Raw genomic sequence first — 26,205 nt, forward strand, 5'->3', positions numbered from 1 at the left:
TCGTGCACCAGATAACACAACAAAGGATGCCGATGCTACGGAAACCAGTGTTGTGTCAGGGTCGAAATGAAGCCTTAGTCAGTACTGACTCAATAATTAAAATATTAAAAACCTCTAATCCAATACATATGGATGGGTGAAATGACATATATGGAAATTTGTAATAGATTGAATGTTCAATAATGATAATAGCAATTTAGAGTTGCTTATCAATATACTTTTTTTGGCATGTCATAAAGGCAAAATAAAATCACCTTCCAAAATTAAAAGAAAAAAAAAGTCCAAATAGTCCTTTGTTCTCTAGATTAAACTGTCATTAAGTGTTAACTATAAACATCCCTGCACCTTATAAGGCTACTTTTCATGCATCATTCAAATAGAGTAAGGAAGTGTAAATAAGACATCCCTTTAAGACAGTGTTCTTCTCTTTATCCAGTGGTGTTGTAATGAAATGAAATGTGTCTAATGTAAAGGAGGAGCAGGGAGCAAGGCGGCCGGACTGAGAGGGTGTTTCATCTGTTTGCGTGCAGCTCGCCGTTAGCTTTGATGTGAGGGCTCTCATGTGGTACGCACAGCTTTGGGCACAGGGAAGAGGACAGCACTTGACAGGTACAAAGCATGGCTATGAACGGCCATGGGTGCACGCGGTGACAAAAGGGGCATGATAAATTTGAGATCCCTATTTGATTGATAGAATGTTAAAAAATCATTATCATTGCTCAAATAAAGTAGCTAGACCACCGCACTATACAAAATCTGCAGCGTGTAGGTGGTCATTAGGGCTCCTTCTCACTTTATTAGTTTAGGTTAGTGCCTGTTAGGATCTGGGTTAGCGATGCTTCCTCAACTCAACATCAATTTCTCTTTACTTCCTTGTTTCGCCCAATATGCAGCTCCCGATTCGCTCATCAGGCTTGAGTGACAGGGGTGGATAGGGTCACCCAGCATGCCATATCCAATAAGAGCGTGCGGAGGGGAGGGATGTCGGCCAGGCAATACAGTCAGGTTTGAGATGTGAATGATGGCACAAAGGCTTGACTCAAAGACGCTGTAAAAACAAAAATGGCACCTGAATTTGAACGCATGCAACGCTGGGGATCTATATTTTTAAATGTAAATATATTTTTTAACAAGTAAAGCCCTTCTTTGTCAGGGCGACCTGGCAGTGGGTGACCTTGCCTGTCTTCCATCTCTACGTGAGCTTTTTCTGTATGCGGAGGCCCTTTATCCATCCGATCCCTTTCTTTTTTCTTTTCTTCTCTATGCTCTCTCTCTCCCTGAGGCAGACATCCCACACAGATCGCTCAGTTCTGTCAGATTAAGTCACAGTGCCCCCTTTCTCATTTTAGCGCCGCGCCATTCTGAGACCACCTCCCCACCCGCACCCCGCGAACGCCGTGTTTCTCCCCAAGTAGAGAGGTGGGAGCCTGCTTACTGTACCACAGGGCAATGAAAAGATATGTGTGAGGATCTTTGGGGTAATATACAAGCGGATGAGACAGCACTGTCATCAGCCTGTCAGCGCAAAATCAATCATGGCCTTGATAAGTCGGGATTCCCCTGGGACCTAAGAGTAGTTAGGAAACAGATTTTAAATTATATTCTGGGTATAGTGTGAGTCCATGCAAAATAATGTAAAAATACATCTGAACTGGAACATTCTTGTCACTGTTGTAAATTTCTGATTCAAAAGTATGTCCTTTCAAATGTAAGCAGAGAGTTGCTCATGCAAATCCAAACATGAGGAGGAGGGTTGCATCAGGAAGGGCATCTGGCATAATCAATAGGCAAATCACAGCACAATAGGTAGCAGCTGAGAAGGGAAAAAACAAATGTGAGGAATAATATAGGGGCAGTTTCAAGCCTGTAAATTAGAAAAGGTTGCAATACATACCTAGAATAATACAAGGTATGAAGAATCAATGTCAAAATGACTACACAGGATCATAAGATGGTATTAAAATCTACATCACTCAAGCAACTATAGCCAGTACAAAAAGAGAAGTTAAAGTTTCATCTTATCTGCCCGCTAAGTTAATTTTTGAAGAAATGGGCTGATGCGGAGGTTTCCTCTCTTATAATCATTAACATTTAATTAAGTTTCCCTCAAATTAACTTTCAGTTTTAAGTTTAAAGACTTTGAGTTCGCTATTTGCCTTGCTAATATAGCCATGCACTCATTTGGTCAATGTAAATAATACACTTAGCTAATGATCAACTTTTTCTTGATCCTAATGAGCACAAATAGTTAGGTCAGGATTAAAAGACTAACCTTTGGAGCAAGTCAAGTATCGGTGTCTGTAATAAGAAGAAGTGTTTTTAACCTTGGCATGGGACGTCTTCGCTCATTTGGATATTGTTTGTATGTGTGGAGCTGAATATTTATAAATGAGTTCAAAGTGGAGCAGTGGGGTGGAGGAAGTGAAGAGAATAGCACAGCTTCTGATCCCTGATGCCTCCCATTCTTTTTAAGCTCGCATTTACATTTCTTTCTATGTGTTTTGCTTCTTTCTCTCATTGCGACGTGTCTATTTTCAGCATGTGAGTTAAAAAAAGAGAGATAAAGACATATTCCAGACAGTGTTGAGTAACTTCAGTGCCAATGTCAAGGCCAGGCATCTTTACCACAGTCAGCGTATGTGGCTGTGTGAATCTGTTTAACTGCTGCTTAAAGGTGGTGCATGCTAATCAAGTAGGAAATATTTCAGTGTCATAAACATAAGTAACCTCCACACACATACACATTAGCTGACATGCACATCGTAAGGAGCACCTCTTCATCTGCTCGCAGCACGACACGCGGAGGGAGGTGCAGGGTTGGGGTTGGGGGTTGCTACATTGGGGGTGGGTAAAGCATTAATCACCGTCCAGGTGAAAATTGTCAGAGCTATCGATTGTGCAAGTAAATGTTACACAAGTCATTTGTCAACTTTTTTTCTCCAAACGGAGCAGCGTGTCATTTGCAAAGATGCTACTCAGAATGTAAACTTTTCACTACAGGCAATCAGGAACTGAAAGTTGTGTCTCAACACAATATTTTTGTATAAAAATATGGCACTGATATTCCCAAACAACTATATATACAAGGTAAAAGGGAACCAGAAGTCCTCAGAACCCTTTGCTCTGTTACATTTCTTCAAAAGTAAGCAGCTAAACAGGTCTTAAACTTCAATTCTTTCTTTTACAGAAATAATAATAAAATAATATAAAACTAATGATTGGCTCTTTTGAAACAAGATTTTAAAATGAAAAAAATATATATATATGTGCAATATTGCACATTCATGGCAACCATCTGAACAGTCACCAAAAACAAAAATAAAAATGTTCCTGTTTAACAACATTTATACACAGTACTTCATATTCATATAAAATTCATATTTTCAATTAAGTTTATTAAGAAGTATAACGCCTGAGCTCGTAAGGAAGTACAAGAAGTGTGACGAGTCCTCAGCCCTCAGAGGGAAAGCTATGGGGAAATAAATACAGAAGGCTTATTCTGATGCCGTTAGCATTTTGATTTATATATTCTATATTGTCTCCCCTAAGCATACACATGTATTTTTAATGAGGGCAGAGAGAGATATACATCATGGAATGATAGGTGCCTCCCTGCCCTCCTGCCTAACTATTTAATGTATAAATCAGGAAGAGAAGGGAGCCAAGAATGGGCAAACATGGAGTGAAGCTATCCCAGGAGCTGTTCATGAGGCCACCATCAACCAAGACGCACACTGGATGACAATGTCTTTATTAAAAGAAACTTAACTTTGAAAGAATTAGCAATAAAAAGATAGTAATTGTAGCTTTTGCTAACTAATAGATGCTAAAACAGAAGTCTATGTAACTAATGTGGTCATGTATGTAAAATATGTATATAAAAAAATAACAGCCATGCCAAGGAATGTTTCTACCTGACCATCTGGACAGATAGCTAATGCATTAACACACATGAACCCACACACTGTGGGTGCAAGACACATGACCATATGTCCAGACTTAAGCAGCCGGGGTCACCCACTGGACACCTTTAGAATACAGTATCCATCTATGTCACTGCAGAATAAGGAATTTACATGGTTAAAAGACAAATTCCAAAAAGAAAAAAAAAAAAAAAAAAGAGGCCAAAATGGTTTATCTTGTGTGTATTTTAAGTCATTAATGTACATTATAACAATACTTAGTAGTAGCACATGGGTTATTAATCTTACTGAAGATCACAGGAAAACTCTGACCTCCAAATGTCAAAGGTCAAAGTAAGCTTCCCTCACCTCTGCCCTGTTATTGTGACCTAGGCAGAACCGCACAGAGCCATATCAATGTTCCTGTGTAGAACAAATTGCCATTTTAATTGCAACTTAAAACTAAACTAAAGTACATGTACATTTAGTGTATGTAGGAAATAAATAGGATCAGTAACAAAGCAAAAGATGGCGCATATCTCACCTTTACCCTTCTGTTAATGACCTCTCTCTAAGTGGAGCTGCACTGTAGGTCCCCGAGTCAGGGGAGGTCGCCACAGCCAATCACAAGCTGTGTTTGAAGTGTGAAGGGTAAACACAGTGACTGCTCTGCCCTGCCATTTACTCTGCTTATTTTCACAGGATGTAACCTAGAAAGGAAGAGGTGCTGGAGAATACAGTGCATCTGTGTATGTGCGCATGCATGCGTTTTGGCGTGTTAGCGTACATTTTCCATAGTGTCATTACCACATGGTCGGGGTTTATGCTTCAGAGCGCACACATGGGGCTACGCATGTATGTTGGAATCCCCTTCATCCTCTCACCATACAAATATATGTGCGGAAATTCATGGTATGGTAACTAGGAAACCATGCATGGAGCAATGGACATTTTCCTATTAACCCAATGTAGCCTTCAAGAATGGTGGAAAGCAATTAACCTAGGAAAGTGGCTGTAAAACACATCTTGATCTCTCTCTTGCAAACCGAACTTCTCAACCCCAAACCATTACCCGTAATTTTTACTACGAATGCTTTCAAAAATGTACCACTTTTTAGAGACCACCTGTTGTCTATTATTTTTACATACTGCTTTTCTCATAAATCATAACACTGGTAATTAATCAAGCTGTCAAAACAGGGCCTGAGGGTCACCTGGAGGGGTCAGAGGTGGACGAGGGACTGGTGGAGGTCAGGGTCACACCGCATTCCTCATTATCAGGTTGTGGATGGGAGAGCGAGCAGGCAAACAAAAGCGAAAGCAGATGGGAGAGAGAGGGAGGGAGAGGAGAGGTAGCCACACACTGGGGGAGAGAAAGTGGAAGGAATTGACAAACAAAAGTTAAACGAAGCTGTCACATGGGTGGAGATGTGTTTTAGGTATAGACAGTACACTCTGAAACCATGTTTTACCCAACTTAAATAAAGTGGTGAAGTCATTTGCCCAAAACTGTTAAGTTCACAATCTCAAACTAATTATACATTTTAGAAAACCGTAATAAAGACACCAATTATATATATATATATATATATATATATATATATATATATATATATATATATATTTTTAAAAAACTTTTTTTACTACTTACTTTACTAAATTAGGCCTTTAAAAAAAAAATAAAAAAAATTGAACTTTATTTTAGACTTAAATTTTTTGATGACTGCTCATGGGGTTCAGCTTCCTAGTCCTACAACATTTTGAGAACTTTATCCCATTCAAAAATTATAATATTTAGTTTCAAATTTGGTAACCTCTATGACAACAGTCAAAATTTTTCATCGCTCTGAAATCCATGGATTGTATACAAACAACTTATTTAAGTAACATGCACCATAGGGTTTTACGATGTAAGAAAGGAACAAAAGAATGCTACAAGATGTTTCTAGAGTAAAGAGGCTGAAATTGTGTGCGGGTAGAAGAAAGGAAGATGGTGTGGCTTATTCAATGGGAAAATAGGGAATCAGCTGTGGAAGTAGGATTGTTATCTTGTTCGGGGCACTCCTGGTGAGTGTGTGTTTGGGGTGAGTGATGAGACAGACTGATATCTTTCTAAGAGGAGAGTGTATCAGTGTCTCTTTGGGTTGAGAGCCAGTTCACAGATGCACCAAGGCCACGGTCCTGGAGTGGCACGTTTCCTTTCCACAATACAGAGCTCTGATTAGATCGCACTGATTAAAATGGCACCACACGAGATCCATACACACAACATCTGGAGAAAATGTCGCCTTGTTTACGATTAATACAATAATGGATTTAATATTGCTGTCACTATTGTTATGAATTTAATATGTAAGTCTTATTGTGTTGATAATAGAACAAAGACATGAATATATATTTGCAATGTAAAGTTATGTGCGTCCCCCTGCTCAGAATTAGGCGTAATAGGCTAGGAAAGATTACTCGAAAAGGAACAATTTAAAAAGTGCAAATCCCGCGAAACTCGTCCCACGTACAAGCCCCCCCCTCCCCCTCCCTCCCGCCGCCAAGTGCGAATTCTCAGGCGTGGCTCGCTCTATCAAAAACATCACTCTTGAATGAGGCGCCGACCATTGCGCAAAATTAGCTGTCACCCTTTTCTCAAAATCTTTGTTAATCTTGTTTCCAGTGTTTGCAGATTTATCAGCACATGCATCAATGTCAGCTCCTTGGTTACTGAGCCGCACTACTTGGGAGAAGATATAATTAAAAATGTTTGGGGCATGGGGGGTGGAGGGGCTGCTGAGGAGTGGGAAAAACGGAGGAAATGGGGTGGTGGTGGTGGTGTGAGGTGGTGTTTGAAGAAGGAAGGTGAAGTCTTCGCCTCATCTCCGACAGTCCCCTGGGAGCCCAGAGAACACACAGCTCCAGCGACAAGAGACAAAAATCGGACCGGCCAGCACCTGGCTTTCCCTTACATCCCACTATTGCTTTGGTGTGTTTCAAGAGGAAAAGTTCACAGAAAAACAATATCACTTAATCAAATTCAATGTCAGATCAGGTTTGTTGAATAACTGACTTTGGTGGAATAAAGAAAACATAAAAGTGACCAAGCCACAGATACGGGGCGCCATGGTCAGTAACTGTGTTCATCTCCAGAGTTAGGTCACTCCTCTTCATAATATTCAGGGAACACCCTCCGGTTCTTTGGGTTTTTTTCTTTGGGTAGATTTTGTGAATATTAGATCATTCTTGGAGATAATAGGAAATTCCAGAAACAAGTTCTAAAGGTACCATGTGTCATACAGATGAAAAAGCTCAATGATTTCTGGTCCTTTGTGGTTACCAGTGGAGATACTGGAAATTTTGGATTTGCAGTCTAAGTGGAGGAAGAAGAGAAGTTACCCAGTTAGATCTGACAACTTGAGGAATATAGACATAATTAAACATAGTCCATAAACAAAAACTCCTTTGATAGGATGTATTCCTCTGAAGTCAAATTTATGGTTTAAAATGCAACATCGATAAGGTTTATCAATAGTTTGCTGCAGCAGTGAAATCAAGTTTTATCGTAGTGATTAGGACAACATTTGGAGGGCATCCAGACAAAGTGCAGCTCTTGACCAGATATAGCTGGTGAATGGTACATTTAATCTTGCTTTTCTGTGGAGCTGTTACAATGGCTCACATATTCTCTCTGTCCTGTCTTCATCTGCTCCTCTTCATCCCGCTCTTCTCCTCAGTCCAGACCTTTAAGTGTGGTCTGGCAGGTTTGGCTGGGAGGTCGCGTATTCCCCCTCTTCATTAGTGAGAAAATGGACTCTGGTAAACGCTTGTTAAAGCCCTTACCTACACTCCCCCAGTTAATGGGAGTGATCCATTTGTGTCCGTTTCTGCCTGACAAGGCTTTACTGGAAGATTAATAGTGCAGTGTCAGGCCATGGCCAGCCTCTGTCCCGCTCTCATTTCCTTTCTTCTGGGACGCACACATGCAATAATGGAGCCCCGTCTTTTGTTGTAACACCATGATTAGCCAGGGAGAAAAAAAACACACAGGACGACAGATTGAAGAAAAAAAAAAGAAAAAACAAAAGGGGAAAAAAATCCAAAATTCCTAAAGGTGACAGCTTAAGATTTAGTAGTGATCTTAGTGCGTATTAATATTAATTGATTTCCGGGCAAACAGAGATAAATTATCTATTAAAATGTGATGTAAAATTCTACCTCTTTAACTAGACTTTGAATTTCAACAAAAAATGATAAAGTAAAAAGTGTACACCGTGGGAGAAATAATAGAGACAGGAAAAGACAGAGAAAGAGAAAGCTGGGAGAAGTCCTAAAGGGCCACCCAGGGTTTGGTCCATCAGCCAGGCCCCCAGCCATCGCTCTTCCTTTCAGGGATGACACCGTCAAGTGCTCCGTCCCCTCACTGAGTGAACAGGATAATCGCTCTTAATAATTACACAGACATTCCCTGGTAGCCTGTCCCATACAGGCAGACAGTTGTTCAGGAGAGAATTCCTTCATGTAACAGCGCTGGAAATGTGCCATACAAATGCAGAATTAAAATTGTATGCAGAGCACTTGATTTTGTTTGATATTTTCTTCTTTATTTCATCTCTCTAGGTCTCCTGTCTCTAGTGGCTCCTGTGATGGGCAGATGAACAATCTGGTAAACATACAAACAGAGAGCCAGGCGACCTGCAGAACAACCCCCTCCACACTACATCACAGTGAGCCAGCCCAGACAGAGCAGGGTGTTTCTCAAAGCAGAGGATAGGGGATTGGGTCTGGTGGTGTCTCATTAAATTCTTGGGATTGTCTAATTGTCTTTCGTGGACCTCAGAGAGACAAGTACATTATACTCATTGCAATTAACTAAACAAAAGAGCCGAACCGCCCAAGCGCTGGGGACGAGGCTGGGCTAGGGGGAGTAAGGCAACCAGCCGGGACCAGCACAACAAAACACCAACTCACACATGGAGAGCAAGTGCAGACAAATGGTAAAGGACAAGAGAAAAGATATGGAGGCGAGAAAAATAAAGAGGGAGAAGAGTGGGAGTGCGAAGTGATCTTGGATTGGCCAGATGTCAGAGTTGGCTGGTCGGGCGGGGTGAGGCACCAGAGGAGGAGGGTGTCTGTGCTCATTTGAGACGCACCTTTGTGCTGGACCTGTCTTGTTTACTGCACTACAGCTTAGCAGTGCGAGGGTCCTATTCATGGTCCAGGCCTTTCAGAAGGTACTGAAGGAGCCCTTAAGCCCACTTAACTACCATTTTCACACACTCTGCCTGCTCTCCTCTTTGTCCTTGCCTCCATTACATCAAACGCAGGAACAAAGGCAGGGAACAGAAACTGGGGCTGGCAGAATGGCGGCCATCACAAATATTAATTTGAAAAGGTGTTGGAGAGAAGAATCTACTTTTATGCACAAGGACAACTTGGGATTTTTTATGTTCCTTGTGGGGGGGTGCTTTCGAAGCTGCAATGAGCTTGGTTTTCAGGCTAAAGGGGAGGCCGAGGACTTGCAGCACAATTATGCAAGAATAAGGGTCTTGAGATGTGGCGCGGCGCTAAAGACTGGGCATACATAGGCGCAGACACACGCACGCGCACTGCCTATTAAAGGAGCTCTAAACATCAGGCCTCATTCACTTAACAGAGCCATTAGGCAAAGCAACAAACTCAAAGAACACATACACGCTTTAGCAAAGAGTTCATGTGACTACAGCATGGATCAAACAAGAAGCAACCTACTACACCAGGAAAGCAAAATATAAACCAATCAAAAGGTTGTAGACAGTACAAAAAATAAAACATTTTGTCAAATGCATTTTTCCACAAATCTGAGGAGATAACCTAGAATCTAAACTGTGTATGTAAAAGTGACCTTGAGGTGACTGGTCTATCTTGACTAAACTGGCGAAAAACCAAGATCTTAAACCTAAGCTCTACAGGTGCACACATGTCATTCAAACTGGTTCAGGTCACATGGGAGAGAAGGTGAAAAGTTTATACTGGAAAAAAGTGCCCACGCCCTTTAGTCTGATGTCATCACTTACACATCCTCAGTGCACTCAGTCATGGCCACTGTGCTGGTGTGTTGAAAAGTCTATCCTGTGTATTGTTATGCTGTGTCAAGCGAATCGACTGCACACACACATATGCGCACACACACAAAAACAGGGATTTTATGTATTTATTTCCTGCCAACAAATCACTCTTTCCATGCCTCATTTCAAACCACACCTTGGCCAAACCTGCTTCCAGATTTTTACAAACTATCTACTTTGCAAACCGTTAAGTAGGCAAATAAGTAAAGCAAATAATATAACAATGTACTGTCACAACTAGGCTAGGCGATTATGGCATATACCAAAAACAAGAATAAAGGATCATTTTTTCCTCATATGATCAATCTTGATTTTTTTATTTCCAAAAAACAAAATAAAAATGGCCTTCAGTAAGGATTTAATGCACTTAAACAAGGCATGCTTTCAATGTATACCATTTAGTACAAAACTAACCCAATATATTGCAAGCCCTTTTCAAAACCACATGCTTGTACTGACAGAACATTGACTGGAGACCTGTCAATTAAAAACGATTGGATTAAAAATGTATTATTAAACATGACTGAATCTTGAATCTCGACTGAAATTTGGTTAATAATGACCCGGACCTAGTCACAACATTTGCATTGTAAGCAATAATTTCTATATAATGTCCAATAGTATTATAATTAAATGTACCTCTAAAAAAAGAATATGCTTTAAGTTATTTTAGCTAATTGGTGTGGCATATAGTTTGAGCACAGCCACTGAACCTGTCCATTTACCAAGGTAATCTTGAGAGGGAGGGGCAAGCCAAAGTCTGATCTCTGACAGAAAACACCACAGAGAGAGCCAAACCAGGGGAGACATAGGCACAGCAAAGCCACTAGATGGGGGAGGGATATTCTATTCACCCGTGCGCCACCCCCCTTCAAAAAAATATACACATTTACAATTACTCATAATCTGCTTATGTTGCCAGCCTGCGGTGGGTTTGCTAACATTAGTGGGGACATAAGCGAGAGACAAAGCCGGTGACAGAAAGGACGATCTCCAGGTGTCCAGTAATAGTGGGGCCTGAAATACCTTTTACATTGTGTTACTTTCATCTACCACACACTGAGGCTTAAACATCACACACAAATGTTTGGCTTCTAAGCTAGAGGAAAAACACAGGCAAAATCGTAGTGAGAATGAAAATCTCCACTCATTTTGATACAACTACACAAAAAAAAAGGCTAAATATGAAGCATTTGAACAACTGTAACAGATATATTTAAATGTTGATGTGCATATTTAAATGTTTGTAAATGTGATTATTCAGAAGGAAAAAACAGACCTCACCTAAGAGCACTATAGCAGACACAGCAGTAGCCAGTAGGAGCAGTAGCAAAACTGCTGGAGTAATCATAGATGAATTAATAATATTCAAAAGCTATATTAGTATTGACTGTGGTAGTGACAGTGGTATCAGTAGAATTAGCTTTAACAATCATACTTGAGGTTATAGTAGCGTAAAAGTTGATAGTATCAATAAGAATATAGTGCTTAAAAACTTTCAGATTATGATTCATATTAGACTAAGTGACTAACTGCACTGAAAATATGGGAGTAAAATATACTATACAGTATTATACTGCAAGCATAATACCAAAAAGTTTTTGAGGGGTTATGCTGATGAAGAATGGTGCTAACATTATTTAACAGTTCAACAGAAGAGACTGAATCCGTTGGGAGTTTTCGGTTTTGTTGATATTTTTTTATGAGAACTACTTTACTGCAGATTAAGTTTCAGCAATGGCAGGAACACAGTAAAAGCACAGAACAAATAAATGCTTTGAAATGTACACTCAAAATATGTTTTACTTAAACACAGTTAGAATGTAGTAATCAGAAAGTTTAATAAGTATGACATATATATAATATCAGCTCCAAAGTATATTAAAGGAAAAGTACGCATTATAAAAAGTAAACTATAACTGAAAATTGCTTAGGTAGTGCATTTGCATACAGATTTTTGCCTGCTCATTATTGCTCACAAAAAAAGAGAAGTAGTTACACACATGAGAGGGAGTATACGCGTCTCGTCAGCGCTAAGGATATTTAGAGGAGAAGCAGGTTCTAACAAAGTTTGTTATTTATTTATTTCCCACAATGTGATTGCAAACTAAGTTGCTGAGGCCTGAAGGTTTAATGTCTGGTAAACTTGTAAATTCTTGCTTATGGGAGCGGAGATGGGAAGCAGAGGGGAGAATATTGTCTGTGCAGTAAAAATACAGCAAGCTACAATGTCTCAGGAGGGAAAGTGGTGGGTGTTTCAATGACAAAGCCGTCTATTTCCATGGGCTCTGTGCGTCTGATCTCCCTGTAGTCTCTCAAAGCCATAGCCTTGATCGGGGGCAAACAGCAAGTCTATGTGTCTGTGCGTCTGCATCTATCAGCCAGTCGCACTTTTAGACACCATGATAGTGAGTCATGGAGACAATATAGCACCATGTGGTACCTCACTGGTCATTTCACATGTTGCATTATCATAACCAAGCATATTTATGATTATCATGTTTTTAATATAATGATGATGTTACCGATCAAAATTTAGGAAATATATTTTAAAATCTAACAAAATCAATCAAACCATGTACGGTATACAAAGTTCAAAATACAAGACCCTTTTAATTTTTGGTTGAAGTTAAGGAAAAAATAAATAATAATAAAAAATATATGCAGACATTGAGATTAATGGACAGACATCAGAGAGCAACTAAACTATAGCCAATTATGAGAGAGGAGAGGAAGCATCTGGGAGAGAGAGTGCGCCTTGATCAAGTCTGACTGTATACTGCCACCTGTGTGTCAAATAGGGTATAGCAATGTTTCAAACTTAAGCTGTAGAAATAGACTGTCTATGAACTAAAAGTATTCCCCATTACCACCTGCTCAAGACATATCTCACCACTTTTTTTTTGTTAACATCTTCTGGCTGTATCAAAGCATCCTACTACTAGAAAAACAAATGTATAATTATAATTCAATTAGCATAAAAATGAACTATTCTTCAGTTTGGCATAGATTTAGGAGAATATAAACTTCCCCTTCATCGTCAATTAGATGTAAGGGATTTTCCGCAGGGGGACTGGGGATGGCTGCCAGGCAGGGCTACCTCAAGTCCCGGTTCAAATGCAGGTTCCAGTTCATCTACAGTTCACACATACTCGCATCTTTTTGAAGCCGCTAAGGATCATGATTATTCAGGACAGAGAAGAGAGGCACTGCATGTCATCAGTACAACATCGACCCTCCTATTTTCTACCCCCGTACACAAAATATAACTCCCTTTAAATCTCGGTGCCCTGAACTTAAACCCACGAATGACCCCATGTGTAAATCCTCGTCAAGAATAATCGCTCGTCTGCACTTCTCGTTTTCTAAGCTTTCCACTACTCTAAACATTTCTCTGCCCTGTGTGGTGAACTTTTAACAACGCGACCCAATGGATCAAGGCTTTTATACACTACAAAAGACACAAAATAAGTAAGAAACTGATCTGGCTTGATCATAATATCAACATGAATGAATAGCATATACTAGTCTTTTCTTTAATTAGATAAGTTTCTCTTATCTTAAAAACAAAGACTGTACATTTCATTTTTTCACAAAATACAAAATTATACTGTATCTTATTGTAATATGTTTGTGTTGGGGAGTGAACAATTATGGCAAAATACTGAATAAAAATTTTTCTTAAAAGCATTATGATTAGATTTGCAATGTGTGTTGTACTAATAGGATTCTGCTTCTGCAAACATTTAAAACACGCTAACTAAGGCATTAATACTTGAGAAAAGACTGAAATATGAGCTGCTAAACTAATACATTGATTCCATATGTTTCAGAACCTGTTTATAGAGGTTTAAACTACAAATTAATATACATAAGACAGCATTTTCTTGTTTACTAAGTAAATTATGTTACTTAAATAAATGCAGTCTTTGAATTGTAACCATTCGAAGTACAGTTTTGATTCATTTGCGTTACATCTTGCAGCTATGGGGTTGACCGTTAGAAAAACATGCTGCCGTTCACTGACCCACTCATGTAAGTAGAAGCCGCTCATATAGTGACATAGCAGCAGATGAACATTCTATACACCCCCAGTCCACTGCACTGAGCATGCTCCCCTAGTCTCATCAGACCACCTCCTCTCCTTCCCTTCTTGCCTTTAATCTGCAGCAGAAAGTTCACCCAGAAGTCAACAGGGCATATACAGGAGCTGCGCCTCCAGTGCCACACGTCTCACGGCTTACACTCGCTCGCATGTACAGGCAGGGCATCTGGGACACACAGTGGTACAGAGCAGAATACAGAGCAACAAGGCGAGGTGCAGCCAGGAGGCATCAGCATTTTAAATTAACCCTTGATGAATGCAAAACAACTTGGTGTCAGAAACTCCCTTTGTGCTTTGTGATACTGAAAGGAAAAGTGAGTAGAACAAAGTAAACGATTGTTCAAAAAGACAAACATTGAACATGGATTTTTTAAGTCAGATGCCTTGTGTGACACTATTCATTTGGACTTCGCACAAAATTGTATACTATCTACAATAATTTAGTTTCAAAATGACAAAATGAACTTCTGGCCCTCTATAATAAAGGCGGAGAAACTCACCACTTCACTGAAAAGGAAACTTTAACCGAAGATATGAGAAAAAATGACTTTGGAGAAATTGCTAATAATGGAATATAGAGACATCACGACAGACTGAAAGAAAACAGCAATGAGAGGAAGGCATCAGAATGTAGGTTATTGCGGTCTCACTGCACCACTCCTGAATTTCAAATAAGAACCCTGGGCAGAGCAGAGCAGAGAGCAGGGGAATGAGAGGAGGCAGGGTGAGAGAGGCTACAGCTAGCACTAGAGGCAGGCAACAGAAAGTGCTTATTAATGAGATATCTTAACTAATGGAGTGAAACAAAGAGAAAGTGAGGAGATGGAGAGGAGCACCAAGTGGCCAACAAACCTACAAGGACTATTTTACGAGAGATTTCAGGCCTTCCTTTAGATATACCATCTTGTCCTTCTTTATATTAGTTTATACTTATACGCTCATAAAACAGAACATTATCTGCCATTTTAATCTATAATTGCCTTAGTGTAATTCTGTCTCAAGACACATTGGTTAAGACAGACAAATTGTAGGCTCTTTCTCTAATGGCTGGTGAATTTGAGGGGCAGCTCTTTGATCTGAGGCTGTCGGGCCTGAACACTGGCTGTGCAGGGTGGTCTCCCATCATGCTCGGCTGATCACAATTGCAGCTTTACTATTGGCTGCCTGATAGTCCCTCCCATCGGCCGCGATGCTACACGCCTCTGACAACTTCATTAGCTCAATTCGACCCTCCGAGTGCGCCCTGACACACAGGGCTCTGCCAGCAAGACGCTACTGCAACCCAGGCAGGATTACCACGGCAAGATTATTTACTTGTATCAGACTTTGGAGAGAAAATAAAGTGAGAAAAGGAAAAAATAATGAGTCATAGTTTTGAATAGACAAGATTTTAATGTAAGGTTATTAGACAATCTCTGTGCCAGCAGCCGAGTGTAACTTTGAATGACATTTGAAATTATTGTCATATATGTACTCACATATTACTTATTTAAACTGTAAAGACTTGGTGTTTACATTTTCTGTGTTCACACCATTCGGACATAAATAAAACATAACATCCTGCTGTGTGCCTTCTGCACAGCTGTTGTGATGTCTCTGTTTGGGACACCTAGTGGTCAGCCCATAGTGATTTTAAAGTTGTGGAACAGGACAGTGAATGTGTGATACTGGGGTTTAGTAGCAGGTCGTTGCAGCTAATCCTGCCTCAACATCTTTGTAACTCAGTGGTGGATAGGTGAACTGTTGAACCCTGTCCCTGCAGCTAAGGCTTGGTATAGCAGCAAGCTAATTAGCCAGTCACAAGGATGCTATCGCTCCTGCCCCACTTCTGCTCCTTTTTATCTCTCATTCATGAGCCCTTGGTGGTGCCCTTGGCATAGGCTATGTAAACTATCATTTCTCACCAGCGAACACACTAGGCCTGGCATTATAAACCATGGCACAGGTCGGATAATGTGCACGCAGGCTAATGAACTTGTTGAGGTGATGCAGTGCAAAAAAATCAAAAGGGAATTTACAAGACAAAGCTCGGATTTATTATGCAAGTGTTTGCATAAAATGTACAGTGTTAACTATAATGCTAATTTTAGGAAAAAGCATCTTAAATTATTACTCTCCAGAATCATGTGATTTGTTTGGTGAACCATTAAATTTTTACATAGTCCTTACCTGTAGTCGGAGATAGCATAAACTGAATGCCAATTTAAAACTCAAATTGATTTTATTTTTGCCAGAGAAATGAAAGACCAGACTCAGGAACAGAATTAATAGCATAATCTAGAATCAGCGTGAATATAAACCCAAAAGGGAGTAATTATCAAGGAAATCATAAAACAATAGTATTCACACTGCTGCTAAGACCTCACATTGACAGATAAAGATAATCTGTAAAAGGTGATTCTACTGGTAGTTTTTTTGTTGTTGTTTTTTATGTCTTTGGGCATTTTATTTGTGAAAAGAACTGTATTTGTCTTAAAAAGGACCATCATTGATTTTAAGTTATTTTTTCTGTATCACTTTTTTAAGTTATTTGAAAACAAAACAGTAAATGGAATTATTTATCCACAAAATGAATGTGTTCAGGCTCTTGAGCAGAAATGGCTGCCTGGCAGAGAAAGAAACTCAATTCCGCCTCCTGCTGAGGGAGAGTGGAGTGCTGGCTGTCGACAGGTACACCAGCCCACTACCACACGGCTACTGTTTTAAGAGACAAGTCAGAAGTCAGGAGTAAATAGGAGAGATAGAGTGAAAAATGGAGAAGGAGAGAGGTAATAGATTTGAGAGTTTGTGGGGAGTAAACAGATGGAGTAAACACAGCACAAGGGAAACCGGGAGACTCCCATAGAACCAGCTGAATGTGTCAGTGACACGGCACTGCACACGCAACAAAGTGTTCTGAGGGCAACATGCACATGTACATGCACACACACATACATACACATACACACACACATATACACACCCACACAATCACACACGGTTCACCAATTGGCAGGATGCTGGGACCCAGAGCTCCTATCCAGAGCACTGACAGGCACACAGAGAACAAGCTGCCTGACAGCTCATGACAACTACTCAGCTTGTGAAAGGAGAGAGACATCCTTTCTCTCGCTTCTATTTGTCTAAGTGCTCTAAAAATGGGCAACTGAAAACAAATGAATAATACAAACATGAGCAGTGTATTTCAGTCAATTGTGAGTGTATGAGGTCAAAGGTTGATTGACCCCATCAGCTTCTTTATTTTTGTTGGCTTCTCTAAAACTCTATGGTGTCTTCACTTACCAAACTTAGCGGCAGTGTGTGCTGCAGACTAGAACATAGACGGGCCTCGAGGCCTGTCCAAGAGAAAAATGGCATAAAGAGGAAGAGGAAAGCGGGCCAATTAAAATTGGGTAATGGGAGAGTAGCTATGAGCCGGTGTGTGGCTGAGGGCCCAACTTTCCCAGCTTGTTCCTGAATGTGTGTTTAATGCCACAGGCTCTAGTCCACAGCCAAACTTCATTTAGCAGTGCTGCAGCCTGCTGGGTGAACCACACATCCACAAGTTAACAGGTACATGGTCTCTGAACTCCCCTGGGATCTCACCCATACCCTAAGGCCCTCAGAACTCATTTATTCATTGATGACCATTACTGATCACAGCCTTGTGGCCACATCTCTCTATCAGGAACTTCATTACAATAAAGATTTACTGATAAAAAAGTTTTTCACAGACTTAACAAAACTCAACAAGCAACAGTGGTAAATGAACCATTTAAATAGCATCCAGGTTTTATGATCTCTACAATTAACTTCTTACACATTTTACCAACTTTTGACATCTGTCTACATATGTGTATAACAAAAGTATAGGATGGGAAAGGTTGACAGTAAAACTTATCACAATACACTTAGATGTATGGTTGTACGTTCAAGACATTAATCCATTTAACTGACCACCTACAATAATGAGCAGTTGAGCCAGAGTCTGTGACAGGATTAAACATAGACCGTGCACCAGAGTGTCAGCAGATACACACACACACACATTATCAGACTGACTGTCAGTGTGTGCCTTCTTATTCTATGTGGTAATAGGCAGTCAGCTTCACAGCCAGAGCATGACCTAGAAAGTGAAACCACACGGCAAGGGACTAAATGTGTCACAGGGGCTCAATCATTCTCCTCCTCTCTGAAGACATGCACCAAGAGCAAAGAGTGAGAGAGGGAGGGATGGAGAGAGAGAGAGAGAGTGAGGAAGGAGGGAGGGAGTGAGAAAGGAGGAAGGGAAAGAGGGAGACGGAGGGGGAGACCAAGGCTCTATCACACACTCACAAGCTAATTAAGTCATTTGAAATAGCCACAGAGGGTACCTGTATGCAATCTAGCCAAGGCAAAGGGTTGATGAGGCTCTGTAAGGCCCCGGGCTAACTTCAAAAAGAAGGCAAAGATGGAACGAAAGAAAGGCAAAAAAAGAGAAAGGTGGTGTATTTTTAATTGAAGCCCAACTTGAAGAAGACGAGTATGTGAGTGTGTGTCTCCTCATGTCGGGAAGCAAGAAAAAGGTTAAGCATGCCCCCAGCAGAGAATGTCTGAGCACACAAGCTCTCAATGGGGAGCAGGTGGGAGGACGCTGTGTTGGAGGGACAGAGAGGTGAGGCAGTAAGACCCAAGATAATTGAGAGAGTTCACCAAGCGGCCATGACTCGTGCTGTATGTCTAATGGTTATCAGAACAATCTGGTCAAAAACTTATTAGAATTTGTTTTGAAATTATAGACTATAATACTGAATGGTAAAGTAACAGTAGTGTCCAGATAAGATAGGAAAGTTCTAATTCAAGGATAAGTACTCTCTTAATTTAAATCTACACATACATATGTAACGTTTACAGTGTATATTTAGGTGATTGGTATATGGATGTGGATTCCAGAGTGTGACATTAAACCTAATTATTGTATGTGCATTGGAAAAAAAACACACATTGGAAAACATTCATTGTAACAGTGACTGGGCTCACCTCTCCTCAGATCTGATTTGTGGATCAGGGTGGGCTATATAGCAAAAGGTTCATTTCATAAATTTGTGATTATATCACGATTAATGTACATGTCAGAGTTTTCTTTTGCATTTATGTGGTAAAAAAAACCTCATCTGCTTCTTTTGAAAGTTCACTCTTGATCAGAGCCATAACGAAGCTCTTTAATAAGAGAAGCGGATGGGGAAAAGTGGCCATATTTGAGCGTAGACTTAAATTTAGGAGAAAATTTGTGAATCATGATATGATGATATAGCTGGTTATCACAGGGATCAGATCACAATTCATATTTTATCACTACAGCGCACAGCCCTATCTTGGCTTGGTGGCGTCACCTGTTTGATAGAAATAGCAATAACATTTACAAGAAGACAAAAGTGTGGCGGACACTTAACCAGAGATGTTAGCACAGCTTTCAACAATTATGTAAATCTGAAAATCATTTGGCTTTTGGCCTATTGTTGACATTTCAAAATTTGGAACCACTTTTCACATAATCTAGTGTAATAGATTGTATGCAGAAGTCCACAGCTGTACTGAAACCACACACACCTCTGTGAAGGTTGTGGTGCCATGTCTCCTTTTGCCAGGGGCAGAAGCCTGGCGACACCAGCCTCTGAACTGGGTCACAAGTGTAAAGAGCGCAGCATTGGCAGTGTGCTGATCACAGGAGAGGGCAGACAGAGGCTTGGACTGAGAGTGATTGGGCTATTCTAGGTCAGCTCTCTCGACAATGCACCACTGTCTCCTAATGTTTAGGTGCCGCAAAATGGATACAAAAACACAGACGAAAACCATACTAACTACATAATAATAAAGTTGCCAAATTAACAGTGCCAATGAGGTTAAAGGCAGCTTAGGAACCCTTAGAATTAGTTACATCTCACTATTTCAGTTCCAAGACTAATAAAGCTGTATGCAGCAGATCTCCTCAGCAGCCTATAGAGAGAGAGATCAGCCTGTGGACTTCAAAGGGGTTGCAACTAGGTCACGGCAAGACACTGCAGTCAGCTCCGGCATGAGTTTGGTCTGAGACATTTCACTCTCTCTCTCCTCTGTGTGTCTCAATACAATGATATCAGTGAAATTAAAATGGATTATGGTGGCCTTCTTTCTTGTCGTCCCCCGAGGTCGTACAGCACCATGTCATGTTACTGTTAGTATAATGTGACTTCTTTATCACTGTCCATCGGAGCTGCAGCTCAGCACTTTAACTTATGTTTAATTTAGACAGGGACAGAGAGGAGGAGATGGAGAGAGGCCATGAGACGAGGCTAAGAATGCAGAAGCAGTCCAAGTCTCCATGGTCACATATCGCCTTTCTGATCTGTCAAAGGCCAACAAGACAAGATAGAAGACTCTGCACAGTGAATAAAAAGATAAGAAAATATAAAGGTGACTAGATATCTTAGCAAAAGAATGTGTAATGTCATCTTGATAAAAGCAAAACTTCTTAAAAATTAGTATCAGGTCAATTGCAAGTTTTTAGCTTTTAACCATTTTACAAAACAGTCCACTCATCAGAAACAAACTTGGAGTTGTACCTAAATTCTAGCATGCTTCAGTAATCTCTGTTGTTAAGCCTAAGTGATCTGAAAATGCAACCTCCACCAACTTGGTCAGGTGTATCTAACTTTGCATGGCAAAATTCACGAGAAACTCCAACTCATGAGAATTCATCTTGAGATGCTCTCGCTGTAAGATTTAGCATGTGAGTGGCCCAATCACAGAGCAGTATTGAGGTTTTTGAAGAAGCCAAAGGCCAAGCGCTCACGTGAACCTACTAGTAAACAAACATGCCAATGCTGACAGATGTACTTCTGGCTATTTTAGCATCAATACAGATTATTTTACTTGTAAAAATGTGCAGAGGACAAACACATTGTGCATTTGTGGACAGGGGAAATGTCTGTGAATTTTACAATCACTTTCAGCAAAAGCTTTCCGAGATTTGATACACTGTGAGCCAGGTTAGGGTCTATCCCCTTCTAATTAAGGAATCTATACTCTATCAGGAAGTCATCGATGCATCCTACAAAAACATACAGTGAAAAATCTATTTTTGTTCATGTTGGAAATATAGTAGAACTTGGGCTTGTTGCAGGTCATGATGATGACATAAATCACCTAGTAAGACAACAAGTAGTAAGACAAACTCGAGGTACCCAACCCTTACAGATTACACTACAAAAACAGCATTTTAGGTCAAATTGTAATGGCAGTCCATCCTTCTTTACTTTGCTGTCTGAAAAAGCAGTTGAAATGAAAAAATAATGCATATGAATAGATTTCAATATGTAATTCCCCTTTCTGTATCAAGCACCCCTGCTTTAATATTTAAACTAAACAGATTTAAGGCAGCAGATGAGTGTTAGTGTTTGTTTGATTTGTGCTCTGTGTGCATGAGTGCCTGTGTATTCTGTGGGGTGGCTGTGTCTGGCTGGGCTCCTCACACTCTGCATTAGGAGCTCAGGATGACGTTCATGTGAGTGACATCAGAGGCGACGGCAGCACAGTGGCATATGGTAACTGCCTGCTAACCGCAAAAACTTGACATCAGCGCAAACAAGTCAGCCAAGCATCACCAGTGTGTGCTCCTGAGAGGGTTTGGATTGTCAGCATATGCGGAGATAATAACACCTATCACAGGCTCCATAATGTCACATAAAGGGAACGCATAGCCAGACCCAATACAACAATAGAATAGTCAGATATTGACTTCTGACTGAATCAAAAGATGTTATACAAAGGAAAAAAACAGTGGGGAACAATGAACATGAGCATTTATTACTATGGTTCTGGAAAGAGACGCTGAGCTAAGCAATAATCTTAAATCTTAAAAGGAAAATGTCCAAGTATATTCAAATAAATAGACCAAAGGCTAATCCCCCAGATTGTGTAGTCTTTCTTAACTAAACCAAGATAATTATCTGGAGGTACATCCCTGGTAGCTGCAGTGCAGTCACCTACAGCCCACGACAGCTGGCCACAGAAGCATTGAAAGATGGACAATAAAGTATTTTAACTTACCTTAGAAAACAGATATCCCTTTCTCAAACACACCAATCCAAAATATAACATTTATTGACTTACTTAAAAACAATGTACATTCAGTATAATGCAGATGTCAATATTGTGAAATCACCTTTCTGTCTTCAGTGGAAAGGACCAAACTCTGCAGTATGTTTGATAACAAGACAAATGCTATTCTTGATCCCATCTTTACTTATATCCTGACCAAGCGCACACACATACAAATTCACTCATATGTTTAGCTTATTCACATCCCATATCCCACATGAACATATCAGGGTACTTAAAAATGCTAAATAAAAAAAGCAAAAGTTTAATCTATAATGTAAACTATTGAAAGTTGATGCAAATTCTCTGTACTTAAATATCTTTATGTTAACCAATTACAGATGATAAAACAGTGCTATAAACTAAAAGTATCCAAGAACAGCAGACTCCTTCCAGCCTGTTTTATTCTCTCCAAACACAAAAGCAGCAGTAAAACAATTACGAATAAGAAATGTTGTTGTTTTCCTCTAACCCCGGTGTTCCCCTAGAACCTTGGTAACCTCTATTTAAGCTCTAAGTTCCCGCTCATCGATCAAAGTGGGGAGCGCCCAGTCTAGGATCATGACACTAGCGCTGGAGAGCTTAAAGCAGGCTTCAACTCTGACCCCAAAAGATGCTCGCTGGATGATTGTGTGTATGTCTGCATAGTGTGCCTAGTGCAGTGTAAATTCACAGCCAGTCGCCTATGCACTCACCCCCAGCTCCTTGCAAAACTCAATTTCCTCCACGTTCGTCCCGAGCTAAGCACTTTTTAACCTTTGTTGCAATGGAGAATACTTGGTGAAATTTACAAGATGAAAGCAGCATTATGTACAATGTGTGTGGTTTGTTTGTGTAATGGGTTGGATTCACATGACACCATAACATTCTATAATGTTTAAAACTGACCTGCAGAACAGGTCAGATTTCTATGGTGGGATTTGCTGTTTAACTTTCATATGCCAGATTTGTTGGTTCATGGTTAATATCTCTGTAATTATTGGGTCTATGCACTATGTAAAAAAATTGGCAGAGTCCATGTGTTCTCTGCCAATATAGATCAACAAAAGTGAATATTTTTTCCCAAAATTCTTTCACAAGCTTCAGAAAGTAGTGACATTATTAAACCCAAAAGATGACATTGTTGTCAATTCAAAGGACACTAAGCCACAAGATTAATATGTCAAGATTGTGAAGCCAGTTCCTAATAAATAATTAAATTATTCAACTTTTCTAGATTATATGGCTGAATATTTATTTCAAAAATATTAAATCTCTCATAAGTTATTAAGGTCCTGGCCTCCCCCTGAAATTGTGTCATCATCACATTTGCAACCTATTAAAGTGATTTAAGCGTGTATTTGAAAAGCTAGACGATGTAACTGCACAGGTTGATGAATTGTACCTACTATTGTCTGAGCTGTGGTTGTGTATGCGAGTGCTGTCCAAAGAGGAGTGTTCCCATGGAGAGAGTGAAGAGGTATCCACCGCTCTGTGCCTGGGGCCCTCTGGATGAGAGACTAAACAAAACCTTCCCATTGGGACGTGCACACAGCGCCTGTAGCAGCAGATGACCTACTCCCCACCTCACACATGAACACACACTTTCAGAAATACACACAGGGGGAACGCAATTTGATGATTTAATTTGTTAATTTCAAGTATTCTTGCTAATAAAGCTTCACAATTAGATCAAAGCCTTCTTTCACAAATCTTACATTTTTATCCTCTCTTTCTCCCTTCAGTTGTAAGTTGTAAGTGACATAAAAAAATATTCAGACTATATAATTGCACATATAAGATATGGTTACATTGCTTTTAATGGGTTTCAGTTAAAGGCTGTGAACTTTTTGCCATTCAAAAGCAAGGATATTTTGTGTTAAATTATTAAATGTGATGGCAATGATTCATTTATTTTTTATCATTCTGAAACCGATGGATACTCAAGAGGATCTCCTAAACCTTATATTAATTCCACTGAAATAGACAACCTAGATATCAACATAATGTGTTTGTATAAGCCATAGATCCAGCCATATTTATCCAGTGAAATAAAAGCTGTGTTTCTTCATGGATGCCTGAGGATGAACATTATCTTCTTTACATCGTTTTGTGATTGACAAATGAATGCTCCGACTCAATGAGGCTACAATCAATACATTGCTGTGAGGTGCATCCATGTAAACTCAAACAGCATGTTCAGATATATCTACAGTTACCCCAAGCATAACAGCTACACACAGACCAATGTGTACAATAACAGACACGTAACTATTTCAGAGCGAAGTACACTATTGAAGTGCGGACAAGGGGAGTTTATACAGTACAATAGATATGTTCTACAGACTCCAATGTCTGATGAGATTTTGAATAGACTGGCATTGCTGTTAGAACTAGGGATACAACCACAAAATAATGTTTTTGCTCTTTCTGATCAATTTTTAATTTGGCCCGTGCAGGAGAGCCTTTGGCGGGTCTGGCCCCAGTAATTATGGTGTGTTATTGACAGCTGCCTTCCTGCGGGAGGCTATTTAAAAAAGGTTTAACCTCAGAGCAGGTCCGGGCCCCACACCCACCTTTGAAGGTGTCAAGTACATTGATCTGAGCTGCAGGACGTGCTGGGACCTCCCAACCTGGAGGTGAGTGCAAGTAGCTCTGAGGGTTACAATTACAAGGCCATGGCAAGGCCGGGAATCATCTGACCCTTCCATACATCCACACGCTGTCCTCTGGCTAAAGCTGGCTAAATGATACAATGATCTCTCATTGGACTCTGCCACCACCTGATGCCCACAGATACAGCATGTAACATTAGTGTGTATGCTTAACTGACTTTACATGGAATAAAACACACAAAAATTATAAAAATACAGGGCAATGATATAAACCAGCTACAGAAGCAAGACACACATTTTCAGACTTTCCAGAAACAACAGTAGTTGACAGAATTTAATCACCATAAGACCGATTGGTGAAATTGACAATAGGGCCCAAGGATGCTCACATTTAAATGTTATACAGTATTTTATTTCTAACCAGATTTAAATGGGCTACTATATTCAAGACCCTATGAGAGAACCAAACCCTCACCATAGTTTTAATTGAGTCTGAAAACTTACAAACTCAAAACCAACTCAGACTTAACCAGCTACCCATACCCAGACCAGACAGTATAACTAATGATCTCACCTTTCAATACACTCCCTCCTTTTTCAATTATTATAGTGTGTCCTCCCAGTATCCTGATTCCCTCTGTCTCCTTCGCTCCCTCCAACTAACCCCGTTTTTCGCGGCCCCTTGGCACCCTCCACCTCCACTGTCTCGGTCTCAGGATGCGGCGCATTGACAGGGCCAGAAGGTAATGATACAGCTGCCATGATGCAACAAGCAGACCTGTCGACTGTCAGGAATTGAAATCATGAAGGAATAAGCTGTCATTAAGAGGCCCTCTCCCAGTAGTGGTGCTGTCAGACGCCTGCCTTCTGCCTACTCTCTCCGGCTACACTCCCATCTCTCCTCTGCCAGTCCCCACCCCATTTGCAGTCACTCCCTCTCCCTCTTTCGTCCTGCTTCAATCCTCTCCAAACCCCTTCTTCCTCTTCTTCTTTCCCCCTCTGTCCGATTTCAACCAATCATAATCTTTCCCTCCACTCCCGCACTCACTCCCCAATCACATTTTTTTTTTTTCGCTCTGTGGTTGTTTCTCGTGCCAGCTCCTCTCACCTGTCATTTTATCTTTTGGGCTAACGGAAATGTATTATTTTCTTATGCACACACTTTATGCTCGCAAAGACAATATTAACAATTAACAATGCAATAACAAACATGGTACTGTTCTGTTTCTACAAAATGTAATCACCACTACGAGAAAAGTGTGAAAAGGAGGTCTAAATAAGGACTTGGCAGAGGGAGGGAGTGTCAATGAATGAACACTCGGTTTTCCAAGTCTGTTTAGACTAACTATAGCACAACCCGGGCAACTATTGTACCCATTTTTACACTTGGTATGTGGCCCAGAGAAGAGCTACTT

At 40.3% G+C, this 26,205-nt stretch overlaps 1 protein-coding gene across 1 annotated transcript in view; it reads right to left on the reverse strand.

Annotated features, from left to right (window-relative positions):
• fam172a (family with sequence similarity 172 member A) overlaps positions 1-26,205 on the reverse strand; it is a 115,364-nt gene that overhangs the window by 70,418 nt on the left and 18,741 nt on the right. The window lies entirely within an intron of this gene.

This window comes from Boleophthalmus pectinirostris, unplaced genomic scaffold (genome assembly GCF_026225935.1).
Source record: "Boleophthalmus pectinirostris isolate CB_2022bp ecotype Guang Dong unplaced genomic scaffold, ASM2622593v1 HiC_scaffold_4, whole genome shotgun sequence".
NCBI lineage: Eukaryota > Metazoa > Chordata > Actinopteri > Gobiiformes > Gobiidae > Boleophthalmus > Boleophthalmus pectinirostris.